Genomic DNA, 15,724 nt, shown 5'->3' with positions numbered 1-15,724 from the left:
CCACTACCCCACCACTGACCGTGGACTCTGAGGATGGGATATTGTCCACGGCCGGTTCCTCGGACATGTTAGCGGACGGGGAAGATGAGGAAGGAGATGAGGAGGACGAGGCAGTCGACAGCGCTTACCAAGCTGATTTCCCCGACAGCCAGGAGCTCTTCATCACCCTTACAGAGATCCCCTACCAACCCTCCCCAGCATGTAACCCGGACACAGATTCAGGGGAAGGATCAAGCGGTAAGTGCTTTAAACATCTAAACATTTATTTTTTTAAAAACTGGAATATTAACAATAAGAACAAGGTGTGCTTCATGATTTCTTTACCCTGGGCGCTTAAGTAATCAGTTCCAACTATTTAAAAAAAATCAAACAGTGTCCGGTTGTGCATGATTCTGCTGCCCAAGCTGCTCCACTCTATAGTCCCTGCAACTGCAGCTATATGAAAATCCGGTCTATATGTCCGGGGATAGAGCAATAGTCCTCCACTGACATCTCAACGAAGCTCTCCTGCAGGTAATGGGAAAGCCTGTTCATCAGGTTCCTGGGGAGAGCGGCCTTACTAGGTCCTCCGAAGTAGGAGACATTCCCGCGCCAGGAGACGAGCAAGTAGTCCGGTATCATTACCTTGCACAGCATGGCGGCATAGGGCCCTGGTCTTTGCAGGCTTTCTCGAAACATCCTTTCCTTCTTTTCCAAGATCCTCAGGATAGTTATGTCGCTCATGATGACCTGCTTTGAATTAGGTAGGGGACTGTTAGTATTGGGACTGCTTGCAAGTTCCTTTACAGAACTGTAACTGCTGGTTTGCAGCCACGCGGTGGATGCGGGAGAGGGGCAGCATACAGGGATCTTTCCCTGGGACATCCGCGAGGGGGTGGGACAGGGACAGAGTTCATGCTTGGCCGATTGCTGGCAGCAGAGACTGGCATTGCTTTCAATGTGAAAGGAGGCCAGTGGTACTACTAAAGTTTTAAGCAGCCACAAGTCTACGGCTTACCATCTTTGCCTGCTACAGAGATTACGGTGTCCTGCCACGCTTCCCAGATCTACAGTGCAAAACCCCAGGCACTGAAGGCGAGGTCCGAAAATTCGACCTTGTCCTGAGTGCGCATGTGATAGGTGCGGTGCATGGTCTTGTTCACAGAGAAAGACTATGTTCTTTGTTCACAACTACATTTATGTTTCGGAGGAATTCACTACCTTTTCCTCATTCCCACAGCCACATCTGCGACTGTCTCCCAACCCAGCCTGACATCACACTCCCAAAGGCTAACGCACATTAGGCGGAGGAAGAAGAAGACGAGAGAGGACATGTTCTCAGAACTAATGGGCTGCTCCCGAGCCCAGGCAGCACAGCAGAACCAGTGGAGGGAGAATTTGTCCCAAATGCACCGGACACGCATGGACCGTGAGGAGAGGTGGCGGCAGGAAGACCAGCAGGCGACTCAAACGCTGCTTGGACTTCTGAGGGAGCAAACGGACACGCTCCGGCGCCTTGTTGATGTTCTGCAGGAACGGAGGCAGGAGGACAGAGCCCCGCTGCAGTCTATCAGGAACCGCACTCCCCCGCCACCAAGTCCCATACCCCCCTCGCCCAAAGTCCAAAGAAGGAGGGGCGGCAGAGTCCGTGAAAACTCTCACTCGACCCCTGCAGACTGCTCAAGCACCAGAAGGCTGTCATTCCCCAAAATTTGAAAAGTCCTTTCCTGCCCGCCTCACCCAAGCCCCCGTCCAAGTTTCACCCCCCAGTTTCATGTGTGGTTGTTAATAAAAAACAAGTTTCTGTTCATTAGTGTTTCAATCATGTTCTTTTGTGGGACAGTCTGTCTGAAGGGGGGGAAGGGGCTTGGTAATTGGACAGGACAGTAACCTTTAGCAGGGTACACAGGCGGGGGCAGGTCCAGCAGCAGGGCACACACACAGTGCAGTGAGTAGTTACCCCGGTCAGGCTGGGAGGTGGTTTTCATGTTCTGTGCGTGGGGGGGTGGGTTGCTCTGTGACTTTGTGGCGGGGGAGGGCAGTTACAGATCTTATGCAGCGGTCCTTGTCCTAGATCACAGAGCCACGCAGCAGGGGATCTGTAACCCTCCTCCCCCTGCCATAAAGTCACATAGCCCCCACATACACGCAGTCCCGCTCCGGAGGGCTGGCAGGCTCCTTTGAAACAACCAGTCCGCCACTGCGAATCCTGTCATTCCTGGATTTTAGAAGGATCATTTGCATCAGTACACTACACCCGCTCCCCACCACAGTCTGCGTCCCAGGTTTAAAACATTCCCGCGAAAACAGTAATCAAGACAACGGTGTTCATTAACAAAATAAAACTGATTTTATTTTTTTGGAAGGGGGTGGAGGGGGTCTGTAACTGGAGAGGATAGTCAACAGTAACTGGGAAAAGAAACGGGTGCAGGTTCAGCTTCTCTGTACAGAAACTTAAAAGTCACTGGTTACCCTGCTCACTGTGGAACCTAGCTGTCAAAGCCTCCCGGATGCACAGCGCGTCCCGCTGGGCTCTTCTAATTGCCCGGCTGTCTGGCTGGGCGTAATCAGATGCCAGGCTATTTGCCTCAACCTCCCACCCCGCCATAAAGGTCTCCCCCTTGCTCTCACACAGATTGTGGAGCACACAGCAAGCTGCTATAACAATGGGGATATTGGTTTCGCTGAGATCACAGCGAGTCAGTAAGCTTCTCCATCTCCCCTTGAGACGGCCAAAAGCACACTCCACCACCATTCTGCACTTGCTCAGCCGGTAGTTGAACAGTTCTTTTTCAGTGTCCAGGGCGCCAGTATAGGGCTTCATGAGCCAGGGCATTAGCGGGTAGGCTGGGTCCCCAAGGATCACTGTAGGCATCTCCACATCCCCAAGAGTTATTTTGTGGTCCGGGAAGTAAATACCTTCCTGCAGCCGTCTAAACAGACCAAAGTTCCTGAAGACGCGAGCGTCATGAACCTTGCCCGGCCATCCGACGTTGATGTTGGTAAAACGTCCCCTGTGGTCCACCAGTGCTTGCAGCACCATTGAAAAGTAGCCCTTTCGGTTGATGTACTGGCTGGCCTGGTGGTCCGGTCCCAGGATAGGGATGTGAGTTCCATCTATAGCCCCACCGCAGTTTGGGAATCCCATCGCGGCGAAGCCATCTATGATGACCTCCACGTTTCCCAGGGTCACTACCTTTGAGAGCAGTACCTTAACGATTGCGTTGGCTACTTGCATCACAACAACCCCCACGGTAGATTTGCCCACGCCAAACTGGTTCGCGACAGACCGGTAGCTGTCTGGCGTTGCAAGCTTCCAGAGGGCTATGGCCACTCGCTTCTGGACAGTCAGGGCTGCTCGCATCCGGGTGTCATTGTGCTTCAGGGCAGGGGACAGCAACTCACAAAGTTCCATGAAAGTCCCCTTCCGCATGCGAAAGTTTCGCAGCCACTGGGATTCATCCCAGACCTGCAGCACTATGCGGTCCCACCAGTCCGTGCTTGTTTCCCGTGCCCAGAATCGCCGTTCCACAACATCCACATGACCCATTGTCACCGTGATGTCCTCGGCGCTGGGTCCCGTGCTTTGTGACAGGTCTGTGCCAGTCTCAGACTTCAGGCCCTCACCGCGGTGCCGTAGCCTCCTCGCCGGGTTCATCTGCATCTGCCTCTGGGAAAGGTGGATGATAAGCTGCGAGGCGTTGACAATGGCCACAACTGCAGCGATGGTCGCAGCGGGATCCATGCTCGCAGTGCTGTGGCGTCCGCGCTGTCACTGACCGGAAAAGTGCGCGAACTGATTTCCCGCCGGCGCTTTCAGGGAGGGAGGGAGGGCGGTAGTGACGGACGGATGACGACAATTACCCAAAAGCACCCTCGACCCTTTTTTTTTACCCAGAAGGCATTGGCGGCTCGACCCAGAATTCCAACGGGCAGCGGGGACTGCGGGAACTGTGGGATAGCTGCCCACAGTGCACCGCTTCCAATGTCGACGCTTTCCCCGTTAGTGTGGACTCACAAAGTCGAATTACTGTCCTTAGTGTGGACACACACGTTCGACTTTGCAATATCGATTCCACAAATTCGATTTAAGAGAAATCGAACTACCCTCGTAGTGTAGACATACCCTAAGATTAAAGGTGTTATTTCTTGTATCTTGGGCAAATTCGAGTGTAGGTAATTACATAGGTCCAGAGCCACAAAGGTACTTAGGTGCCTAAACCGCAGATTTAGGCACTTAAGTATTGAGTTTAGGCAGCTAAATCCCAGTTTTGGCTCGACTGCCTTCCACAAAACTCCTGCCAAACCCAGTAGGCATCTAAACTCATTCAGCACCTAAGTTTTCAGGGTAAAAGTTCCCTAGTTACTTCTTTGAGTAGATGCAGCAATGTGTTCCACTCAGGTGTGTACGCGCCCAGCTCACGAGAGCCAGAAAATTTTGCCTAGCAGTACACGTAGGAGGCGGTGTTTGTGCCTCATGCTCATAACCCCTCCCCATGCTATATGAGATGGTGCCACCTTTGCCCCCCGCAGTTCCTTTTTAACACCTGTGACTGGAGTCCGAGCTCTGTGTGGTTCTTAACATCACAATCTCTCACTATCTTAGTGTTTTTTCCTAGTTGTGTATAGTTAGCTAGCACCATTAGTGTTAGATTTAGTGTTAGAGTTAGTTAAGCTTTTGCCTGGTGACGCACTCACCAGGGTTTAGACATGATCCATCCTGTGGAGAGGTGATCCCCACACTTGGTGCTTGCTGTGCTTGGGCGTTCCTGGTAGCGATAACATCTGTAAGGAGAATCTGAGTTGCAGGCGCTGATGGCAGAGCCTCCTTATACACAATTCTCCAAAGACAATGTAAATTTATGGCCACACCCAAACTTTTGTCTAAGGTTGTTTCTCAGTTTCATTTGAACCAGGCGATATATTTACCTGTGTTCTTTCCTAAGCCGCATTCATCTCTGGAGGAGTGGCATCTCCATGTGTTAGATGTCAGATGATGTCTGGCTTTCTACTTGGATATGACTAATCCGTTTCATGCTTCGCTTCGCCTGTTTGTGTCATATGCGAATCATATGAAGGGGCAAGAGGTCTCTTCACAAATGATCTCTACATGGATAACATCCTGTATCAAGACTGCATATGAAATAGCTTTGGCTAAACCTCCTCAGCGAGTGTAAGCTCATTCTACGAGAGTGGAATCTACGTCAATAGCGTTCCTCCGTGACATCTCCATATTGGACATTTGCAGGGCTGCCATGTGGTCATCCATACATATGTTTATGAACCATTATGCCATTACTGCATCATCCAGGCGAATGCTAGTTTGGGTAGAGCGGTCCTGCAATCCTTGCTTAGATAGACTCCGAGCCCCACCTTCTAGGATGGTAGTGCTTGTGAGTCACCTAAGTGGAATACATGTCTGCATTTACTCAAAGAAGAAAAAATGGTTACTTATCTGTATTGTTACTGTTGTTCTTCAAGATGTGATGCAGAGGCATATTCCACGGCCCACTCTCCATCCCCTCTGCATCGGAGTCCAGTCTCTGGGCATTCAGTGAGGGGTAGTTGAGGCTGTGCTGCTTCATATAGCTTGGGGAGGAGCTATGAGCACAAGGCGTGAGAACCACCTCCCATGGGTACTGGTAGGCAAAATTCTCTGGTTCTGGTGTGCTGGGCATGCACACACTTAAGCGGAATACAAGTCTGCATCACATCTCTAAGAACAACAGTTACAGTACAGGTAAATAATCTTTTTTTCCTGTGTTTCTGCTTCTGAGCGTGTGCTGTCTCTGAGCTGCCTCCCTCTAGGCATCGGACACACTTAAGCCCACAAGCAATTCATGAACTAGGGAAGATAGTTATTCGACCGCATGCAGGACCGATCCGGTAGGTGTGGTCAGAGGCTGCTTACTGGATTGGGTCTCATTCAAAATCTGGCCAGACAAGATAGAGGTGGTGCTTGTGCCCACTTCATAACTTTTATCTCATTGTTAGAGCACTCTTCTGGCAGTGAGGAGAGAATTGAATCTGGGTCACATCCTAGGTCAATGCTCTAACTACCGGGCTGAATGTTAAGGTGGGCAGCACCTAAGTTCCCTCTAAGCTGCGTGGCCACACAGCTGCCTATTAAGTCCTGCACAGGGGCTTAGGGCTGCGGCAGGGACAGGCGCCCCTCCCCGCCAGCCCTAGCACAGACCTGCTGTGGCCGGGGGAGAGGCGCCCCTCCCCACCGGTCCCAGCGCGGACCTGTTGCGGCCGGGGGAGAGGCACCCCTTCCCGCCAGCCCCAGTGCGGATTTACCACAGCCAGTGGAGAGGTGTCCCTCCCCCAGCCCCAACATGGACCTGTCCCGGACTTGCCGTGGCCAGGGGAGAGGTGCCCCTCCCTGCCGGCCCCAGTGTGGATTTGCCATGGCAGGGGAAGAGGTGCCCCTCCCCCAGCCCCAACATGGACCTGCTCCGGACTTGCTGCGGAGAGGAGCCCCACCTTCGGCCCGGCCCAGGCCCGCCGGAGCTGCCATAGCCGGGGAAAGGCGCCTCTCCTCTTGCCCTGAGCTGCTGCAGGGTGGAGTCCTCTCTCCCCACTGCAGTCCCAGGGCAGCCTGCACCCCCAAACCCCTCATCCCTGGCCCCACCCCAGAGCCCGCATCCCAACCCTCTGCCCCAGCCCTGAGCCCCTTCCTGCACCCCAAACCCCTCATCTCCGGCCCCACGCCAGAGCCTTCACTCCCTGCACCCAACCCTCTGCCCCAGCCCTGAGTCCCCTCCCACACTCCGAACCCCTCATCCCTGGCCCCACCCCAGATTCTACACTCCTACCCTCGGCCCCAGCCCTGAGTCCCCACCCACACTCCGAACCCCTCGGCCCCACCCCCACCACATGAATTTTGTTATGTGCACCAATATGAAGGTGATATGTCACATAACAAAATTCATTCCGCACATGGTCGTAAAAAGTTAGAGGGAACACTTGGCAACACCATCTTCATCTCCTCGTCCAGCTGTTTTGTATGGAGCAAGGTAGGCGCCTCATTCCCATGGGAAACACCTTAGGCATTTAAGCCATCTGACTTGAGATGGTAGGTTCTCGTTCGTGGATTGCTAAATTAATATAGGCTCCTCCCTGCAGCTAAGACATTGGTACCTATCGCTGAGAGAAAAGTGAGGCTTAGCAAACCCCCATCTGGGTGGCATCTCCCATTGGCTAGCTTAGGCGGCTCTGCACCTAGCATGCTGGCTTTTGTGGATCCCATTCTAAGGCTCCTATCTCTCTCCATGCATTGCTTAGGTGCCTAACTCAGGCTTTGTGGATTGGAGCATTGTTCCTGTGATTTTCTTGGCACCAAAAAATTAGGTGCTGTGACACTTAGCGTTGCAACGCCTACGTCCTTTTGTGGATCCCACCCATTCTGCCTATCTAAAATCCCTCTGAAATTCCAGTTGGCTATAGGATTCTTTTTCACTTCCCATTCTAAACGGCCGAGTTAGGGTCAGTGTGTACTGTCCAACAGCTGCCGTACCTGGTAGACTAACACAAAAACAAGTTGTCTTGTAATCTTGTTGGCCTGATTTCTTCCTCTGACCTCTGCGTGGTCCTGTTGTTATACAGAAAGGAGATTACTCAACAAGCATTCTACAAGATGGCTGAAAATGGGAGCACAGATGTATCCAAGCAGGTTCTTTGGATATCTGTAAAATGTCAGGCACCTTGGCTAAGATTTCTGAAAAATGGATGCCTGCAGGTTGGCTCCTAAGTCCATATTTAGGCACTTAAATAAGGGGCCTGATTTTCAAAAGTGTGGTGTACCCAGTAATTCCCATTAACTCAGCCCTTTCCCTCTCCCTCATCTGCCTTCCATGCCCCATTGCTCCTCACTCCAGTAACTGTCTTATCCTCATTGGGACAAAAATAAAGTGATGGGCTGAACTGGGGGTTAAAATCACAACTCTTGCTGTTATGTCATCAGGTCCCTGCATCATCCACTAAAATATATTATTCGAAGAGCAACACACAGCTTGGCAGCTCTAGTTGAGTTGAGTTTGTCTTGTCACTCAAAATCTTATTTAATGGCTCAACTATATAGAAGAGTAAGGAAATGATGTTGCTGTTTTTTTCTTATGGGTCCTTGCAATAATGCCTCAGTAGAGGGCATCATTGCATTGCAATTCTGTCTCAGTGATGCTTTGACATTAGTTTAAGCAAGTAGAGTAATTGTTGCAAAGCAGATGGAAACAAGCTTGGCTGCAAATGGGAAAAAAATAGTTTGTACTCACATGGGTTCCCTTTGCTGACTTGAACTGCTGCATGCTGTCTAGTCCCCAGTACACCAAGCTTACAGTCGGATGCGAGCTGGGGAGATTGAGTTGGCAAATCAAGAATTCAGACCAACAAATGTGTATCTTTCCTTTTATGATGTTATAGTATTTTGTAAGTCATATTTCCATTAAAGACGATGTATTTTAGGATTATTTTATTTATATTGCATTAGCATGTATTATTCTGGAAAGCAGCAAATACCATAACATTGTCCATACCAGAATACTTTGTGCTGTAAAGATGCAATTCCTCTCTCAATTCTTCTTTCATACTTTACTACACAAGAACATAAATTGTTTTAGGATAGAAAGACATCCTCCCTTTTGTTAACCATTTGTGTGGCACAGAATGTTTTCAGCATGTAAAGTTCTTTTCAGACAACTACTAAAGAAGTTTTCAGGTGCTGCCTTTTGATAATATACTAACTGTAATTAACCACCATAGTTCTCATCCTGCCAAGGATAAAACATAGGACAAAGGCCCAAAATGAAGGACACAAAGCAGTGCCACACATTTGAAATTACATAGGATTAGTATCTTTAATACACCTCTACCCCGATATAACGCGACCCGATATAACACGAATTCGGATATAACGCGTAAAGCAGTGCTCCGGGGGGGCGGGGCTGCGCACTCCGGTGGATCAAAGCAAGTTCAATATAATGCGGTTTCACCTATAACGCGGTAAGATTTTTTTGCTCCCGAGGACAGCGTTATATCGAGGTAGAGGTGTATTAAAAAGTCTTCTCTACCCTCAGTTTCATGAATCAGCATTCCTGTTGCAAATAAATCATGAGTAAGAACGCCAGGTTTGTGGGGACCAAATATGTTTGAATAGGAAATGAATCATGCCTTTTCATAAGGGAGAAAGTTCAAGTGTTAATTGCTCTTTGTGTAAAAAATTCTAGAGAAATTATCATCTGGCCCTCCTCTAGCTTAAGTTGTGATCCACCGTCCTGGCACATGACATTCATGCAAATAGGCTTGTCATATCTGTAGTCATTACTCCCTACAGAACTGTGTATACCTCTTGGAATTTCCCCGCTTCATCTTTTTTCTAATAAGGTGGCTGGGACTGGACACAGTATATCATATCTGGCTCCCATAGTCCCTCAGACAGTATTAGAATAAAAATATTCATGTTGTAATCAACACAATAAACTTTTGGCTCCCAGGCATGTGCTCAGACCACACACCCTTGTCTCTCCATCTACCTGAATCTCTTGACTAGTGGTCCTCTTAATTGGAACAGGCCAGCAGCAGAGAAGTTGGTAACTCCTAATTCTGGTGCAATTTATTTAAGGCTTTTACTTTTGAAGTCAGGAGAGAAGATATGAAATTTGACTCATGATAGCACTTAACATAGTTAACTCCCTTGGGAAACTTTCTTAGAAACCACTAGCTTGTAATTTTTTACATTTTCTCCCCTATTTTGGAGGTGCAACTACAATTATGTGAATGAATAAAAACCCAGAAATACTATCTAAAATGAGGATGTGTAAATCTGTATCTAACAAGTGCTGCAGTACGGTATTCTGCAATCAACATATTCTCTCATTCAAATGTATATTCTTCATTACTATTGTAGACTGTTTTAATTTATAATTTAACATGAGTCATTATGCAAACAATATTAAGATGTACTTCATGTATCTTGTGAGGCACTCTTAATCATATACTATATATATACACAGTATAATGAATCAGACAGTGTGTGTTCAGGTAAATAATATTCCATCAGTACAACTACATTTTTCTTCAGTAATGATTTAGTGGATGCATCGGTTAGTACAGGGGTCGGCAACGTTCGGCACGTGGCTCACCAGGGTAAGCACTCTAGCGGGCTGGGCCAGTTTATTTACCTGCTGACGCGGCAGGTTTGGCCGATCGCAGCCCCCACTCGCCGTGGTTCGCCATCCCGGGCCAATGGGGGTGGCGGGAAGCGGCGCGGGCCAAGGGATGTGCTGGCCGCGGCTTCCCGCCGCCCCAATTGGCCCGGGACGGCGAACCACGGTGAGTGGGGGCCACGATCGGCTGAACTTGCCGCGTCAGCAGGTAAATAAACTGGCCCGGCCTGCTAGGGTGCTTACCCTGGCGAGCCGCGTGCCGAACGTTGCCGACCCCTGGGTTAGTATATTGTGTGTCTAACAAAATCTTAAGCATTCTTATTCCCTACTCCAATATTTCTTGCATTGGTTTAAAGATCCCTATTTCATGACAGGCCAAACTCTATGCTTGTTCTTTCAGAAAGGCTGAGGGTAGGCCTAACTAAAGGATGTAAAGGGCCTTTATATTATTCAGTCCATCCACCACTGTGTGGGTGAAAGTGACCTATGAAATCATTCTTTCCATCACATCCTCTGGCAAATATTATACTGACCTGACGCTTGGTCTTAGCCAAAAGGCCAACCAGTCCTGACCGTGTCCCTTTAAGTTTGATATACCTTCTCAAATCCCTTTATTAGATTTTTTTGTAGGGATTTTTTTCCAATAGGGACTGGTTAGTTTATTTTACAAAGATTTTTTTAAAACACCATATCCAGATATTAAGTCAAGAGAGCCCAGGAGAGTGACGAGAATGAGACAACTACAGAACTGACTTTAGATTTTCCCCTTCCCAGCAGAATTTGTCAACAAAACTCTTATTGAGTTTGGTTGGAGCTATGCCCATGAAAGAACTACAAGATTGGGCCTCTAGAATTTGTATTGATACAGTGGGTGCTTTTAGGTTGAACAGCTCTTTGCTTAAATCCACTTTCTTCTCTTCCCCACTAACAAAAAAAAAGTATGGCTTATTAAAATTGAACATAAGAACGGCCGTACCGGGTCAGACCAAAGGTCCATCTAGCCCAGTATCCTGTCTACCGACAGTGGCCAGTGCCAGGTGTCCCAGAGGGAGTGGACCTAACAGGCAATGATCAAGTGATCTCTCTCCTGCCATCCATCTCCATCCTCTGACAAACAGAGGCTAGGGACACCATTCCTTACCCATCCTGGCTAATAGCCATTAATGGACTTAACCACCATGAATTTATCCAATTCTCTTTTAAACGCTGATATAGTCCTAGCCTTCGCAACCTCCTCTGGTTAGAAGTTCCACAAGTTGACTGTGCGCTGCGTGAAGAAGAACTTCCTTGTATTTGTTTTAAACCTGCTGCCTATTAATTTCATTTGGTGACCCCTAGTTCTTGTATTATGGGAATAAGTAAATAACTTTTCCTTATCCACTTTCTCCACATCACTCATGATTTTATATACCTCTATCATATCCCCCTTTAGTCTCCTCTTTTCCAAGCTGAAGAGTCCTAGCCTCCTTAATCTCTCCTCATATGGGACCCGTTCCAAACCCCTAATCATTTTAGTTGCCCTTTTCTGAACCTTTTCTAGTGCCAGTATATCTTTTTTGAGATGAGGAGACCACATCTGTACGCAGTATTTGAGATGTGGGCGTACCATCGATTTATCTAAGGGCAATAATATATTCTCAGTCTTATTCTGTATCCCCTTCTTAATGATCCCTAACATCCTGTTTGCTTTTTTGACCGCCTCTGCACACTGCATGGACATCTTCAGAGAACTATCCACGATGACTCCAAGATCTTTTTCCTGACTTGTTGTAGCTAAATTAGCCCCCATCATATTGTATGTATAGTTGGGGTTATTTTTTCCAATGTGCATTACTTTACATTTATCCACATTAAATTTCATTTGCCATTTTATTGCCCAATCACTTAGTTTTGTGAGATCTTTTTGAAGTTCTTCACAGTCTGCTTTGGTCTTAACTATCTTGAGTAGTTTAGTATCATTTGCAAACTTTGCCACCTCACTTTTTACCCCTTTCTCCAGATCATTTATAAATAAGTTGAATAGGATTGGTCCGAGGACTGACCCTTGTGGAACACCACTAGTTACCCCTCTCCATTCTGAGAATTTACCATTAATTCCTACCCTTTGTTCCCGGTCTTTTAACCAGTTCTCAATCCATGAAAGGACCTTCCCTTTTATCCCATGACAGCTTAATTTACGTAAGAGCCTTTGATGAGGGACCTTGTCAAAGGCTTTCTGGAAATCTAAGTACTCTATGTCCACTGGATCCCCCTTGTCCACATGTTTGTTGACCCCTTCAAAGAACTCTAATAGATTAGTAAGACACGATTTCCCTTTACAGAAACCATGTTGACTATTGCTCAACTGTTTATGTTTTTCTATGTGTCTGACGATTTTATTCTTAACTATTGTTTCGACTAATTTGCCCGGTACCGACGTTAGACTTACCGGTCTGTAATTGCCGGGATCACCTCTAGAGCCCTTTTTAAATATTGGCGTTAGATATTGTAAGTCATTGATAGCTTTTCTTTTCCAAAGATGGATTGACTTCCTGCTAGAAGCCTAGTCAGTAGAACTCAGTCTTTACAAGACTGTTTTTGGAGAGTCTTGTATCTTCTTGTGACTTAGGCCTAATCCAAAAGCCCAGTGGAAAGATTCCAGTTGATTTCACTGGGTTTTTGGATCAAGTCATTAGTGATGTAGTTGTTTACCTGTGGTGTAGAAAATGGGATTCACTGTGAATGGGAGCATAGGCAAGATTGAAGGTATAATGTGTTAAACAATTATTGCAATCTAATAATAGTTTGGTTTATCCAGTAGAAAGACGTCACACCAATAAAGGAAATGGAGTCCTAGGGGAATGCACCTCGAAAAGTGATCAGCTTATTTTACTGATGTTTAGGAAAGGGATGCTTTTGGAAGTTTGAGAAGATTGTGGCATAAGCAACTTTGTTCTGCTTTGAAGTCCTTCAGTTGATGTATCGCTTTCAATCAGATTGTAGGCACATGTATTTTATAGATGCTCCACTGATTTCATTAGTGGTTGATCTTCTCTTAATGATGGAGAGTGGTCAAGGGCCCAGGCTGATTCTTTTATCTCTTTTGTTGACTTTTGATACCATTGACCATGAGGTCATGCTGACTCTACCTTGGACTGTGACTTCTTAGCTGGAAAACACAAGGTGGTGGTTTTGGATATTCTGCCCTGAGAAGTGATTTTCTGATCCAGGGAACGGCTAAATTATCCTAGTCAGTGTATGTGAGACTGATGGGGAGGGGGCCTGGGGTTGTTGTTATCAGCAGCATACAGATGCCGTGCAGCTCTCTCTCATTTTGGGGAGAGGTTACTTAGTGCAACTTCTCAGTAAGTGGGTACATGTAGAGCAGCAGAACCTAGGATCCACAGATCTGTATGGAGCAATTGAAAAGGTTATGGTGAGCAGATAAAGGAGAGGTCCTACTCAAATCTCCCCATCTGCATACCTCAACACTCAAGGTGCAGATCTGAGGGGAATAAGTGAAACATTTATGTGAACCCTGAAATATTCTGTATTGCAAAAGCACCTCTGACTTCTAACCAGCATCACTTGCTCCACTCCCCAGCCTTCTTCTATCTTCACCCCATCCCCGTCCCACAAACCAGCAGACTCAGCAGAAAGTATGTGTGGTTTGACAAAAGGAGGCATGGCTTGGTGGGAGGAATAGGGTTTGGTGTCTGGCTAGGTATGTGGTTTACATCACATTTGTACACCTAGATGGGGATGATTTGATTTATTTTAAACAATGTAATGTATATATAGAATTAGGTTTAATATTCCATCAATAAAATTTTAGATATATTTGATGATTTTTGGATGTTAAGTTTCTTGTGATTTGCATTTGACTTGGATCGTCTAGGTACACTTCTAATTACAATAGCAGTAACAAGATTTAAAGTGTGTGCAGTCAATAGATGTAGCCTAAATTTCAAAAGTAACAAGACCTCAGCTAGGTATCCAACTTTATACTTAAAGGGATATGAGTTTCAGAGAACTAAATGCTATTCCATATTATGCATCCGAAGAAGTGGGCTGTAGCCCACGAAAGCTTATGCTCTAATAAATTTGTTAGTCTCTAAGGTGCCACAAGTACTCCTGTTCTTTTTGCGGATACAGACTAACACGGCTGCTACTCTGAAACCTATTCCATATTGGTTGCTTTTGAGTCCCCCCAGTCTACTACTAGATAGATTTGGAATGCTACATAATACTAGCTTATTTTTAGTTTATTTTTAGTCCCCTTCCACCTATTCACTGACATCTACAGAATTTTTGTTCTATCTCTCTGGAAATGTTTGAAATGGGGAACTTCATTTTAACTCTTTATCCTAGAGCCAGTGTTGTCAGATGAGAAACCTGATTCGCTTTTCTCAAACTGAGAGGAATGAGATAGTCATTCAGAAGCTTGTATGTGTTCGGGACATCAGAATTTTCAAATGAGATGAGCAAAAATTCATTATAGTCAGAACTCCTGTTTTGTTTTTGGTCCCTCTTTCCCAGTTATTACTTCTGAAATGTCTTTGCAGACAGCATTTACAACAAAGTCATTTTTACTGGTCTTTCTTTTCAGATCAAATAAATCCAAGTTTCCCTTTATGGGCCAGTGTACCATGGCATTTAGCCATAAGCAAATCCTACACACACAAACCTACTTTATTCAATCAAGTTAAAGGCATTTCCTTCTTAGGCAGAGTTACAGCATCCTCATCAATTACTAATTTTATAAGTTAGGGTTTAACAGTTGAGGGCTTTATGCCCTTTTTGTTGCCCAGCTAATCTTGGGCTAGAAGATGATGGCACAGTATTAGGGGGTGAAAATTGAGGCTGCCAGAAACTCTCACCACAGAAAGTCTGCATAATCCTTCAGATTTTACTGCTCTTTGTGATAAATGCAGATTTTTAATTTCGACAGAAGTGTCTGAAATCAGAGAGGGCCAGCCTCTTGCCCTGAATTATACAGCACGCCAAAATGTGCTAGGTCCTTTAGAAAAGACACAGTGAAATTTCAGATGCAACACAATATGTGATGGGGACAAAATAGAGGCGTTTGGGATATCAGGAATAGGGTTAAGATAAAGTAGGGTTAAGATTGATGACAGATTATTTTGATAATCTAAAATGTTAGAGATAAGGATAAAAATTTTATTGACTTAATTATTGTAGATATTGGGTAAGAAGTCAGTTTTCAGGCAAGATTTAAGTGTGGATGGAAGGAGTGGCCTTGCAGACTAGCTCAGGAAGAGTCATATTGGTTATTTAAAATAGCAGGGCCAAAGAGCAAATGGAGGGGAATATCAAGGTATTAGAGAAACAATAGAAGGTTACAGGTTTCACTGGTAACATAGGAAAGCAAATGTTCATTTTCTAGTGTTTCTTCTTTTAATACCAGGCCGTTGTGATCCACCTGGATTTTGGTTTTCATCCATTAGTTTTCCCACTGCCAGATTGTCCTGGAACATTATGTGCTCTGCATACTACTTAGTTGTTTAAAAATGCTTGCTTGACTGCCATAAAATCACTTGTTTCATTGTTATGAGAAAAAAAAAAAGATGTGCTCTCTTTTT

The 15,724-nt window shown here is 46.1% G+C and overlaps 1 protein-coding gene across 1 annotated transcript in view; it reads left to right on the top strand.

Moving 5' to 3' along the window:
* Window positions 1-15,724, top strand: part of PUS10 (pseudouridine synthase 10) — a 70,278-nt gene that overhangs the window by 18,940 nt on the left and 35,614 nt on the right. The window lies entirely within an intron of this gene.

This window comes from Emys orbicularis, chromosome 3 (assembly GCF_028017835.1).
Source record: "Emys orbicularis isolate rEmyOrb1 chromosome 3, rEmyOrb1.hap1, whole genome shotgun sequence".
NCBI classification, from domain to species: domain Eukaryota; kingdom Metazoa; phylum Chordata; order Testudines; family Emydidae; genus Emys; species Emys orbicularis.
Note: the sequence above shows the minus strand (reverse complement) of the source record. Positions and strands in the feature narration are given on the sequence as shown.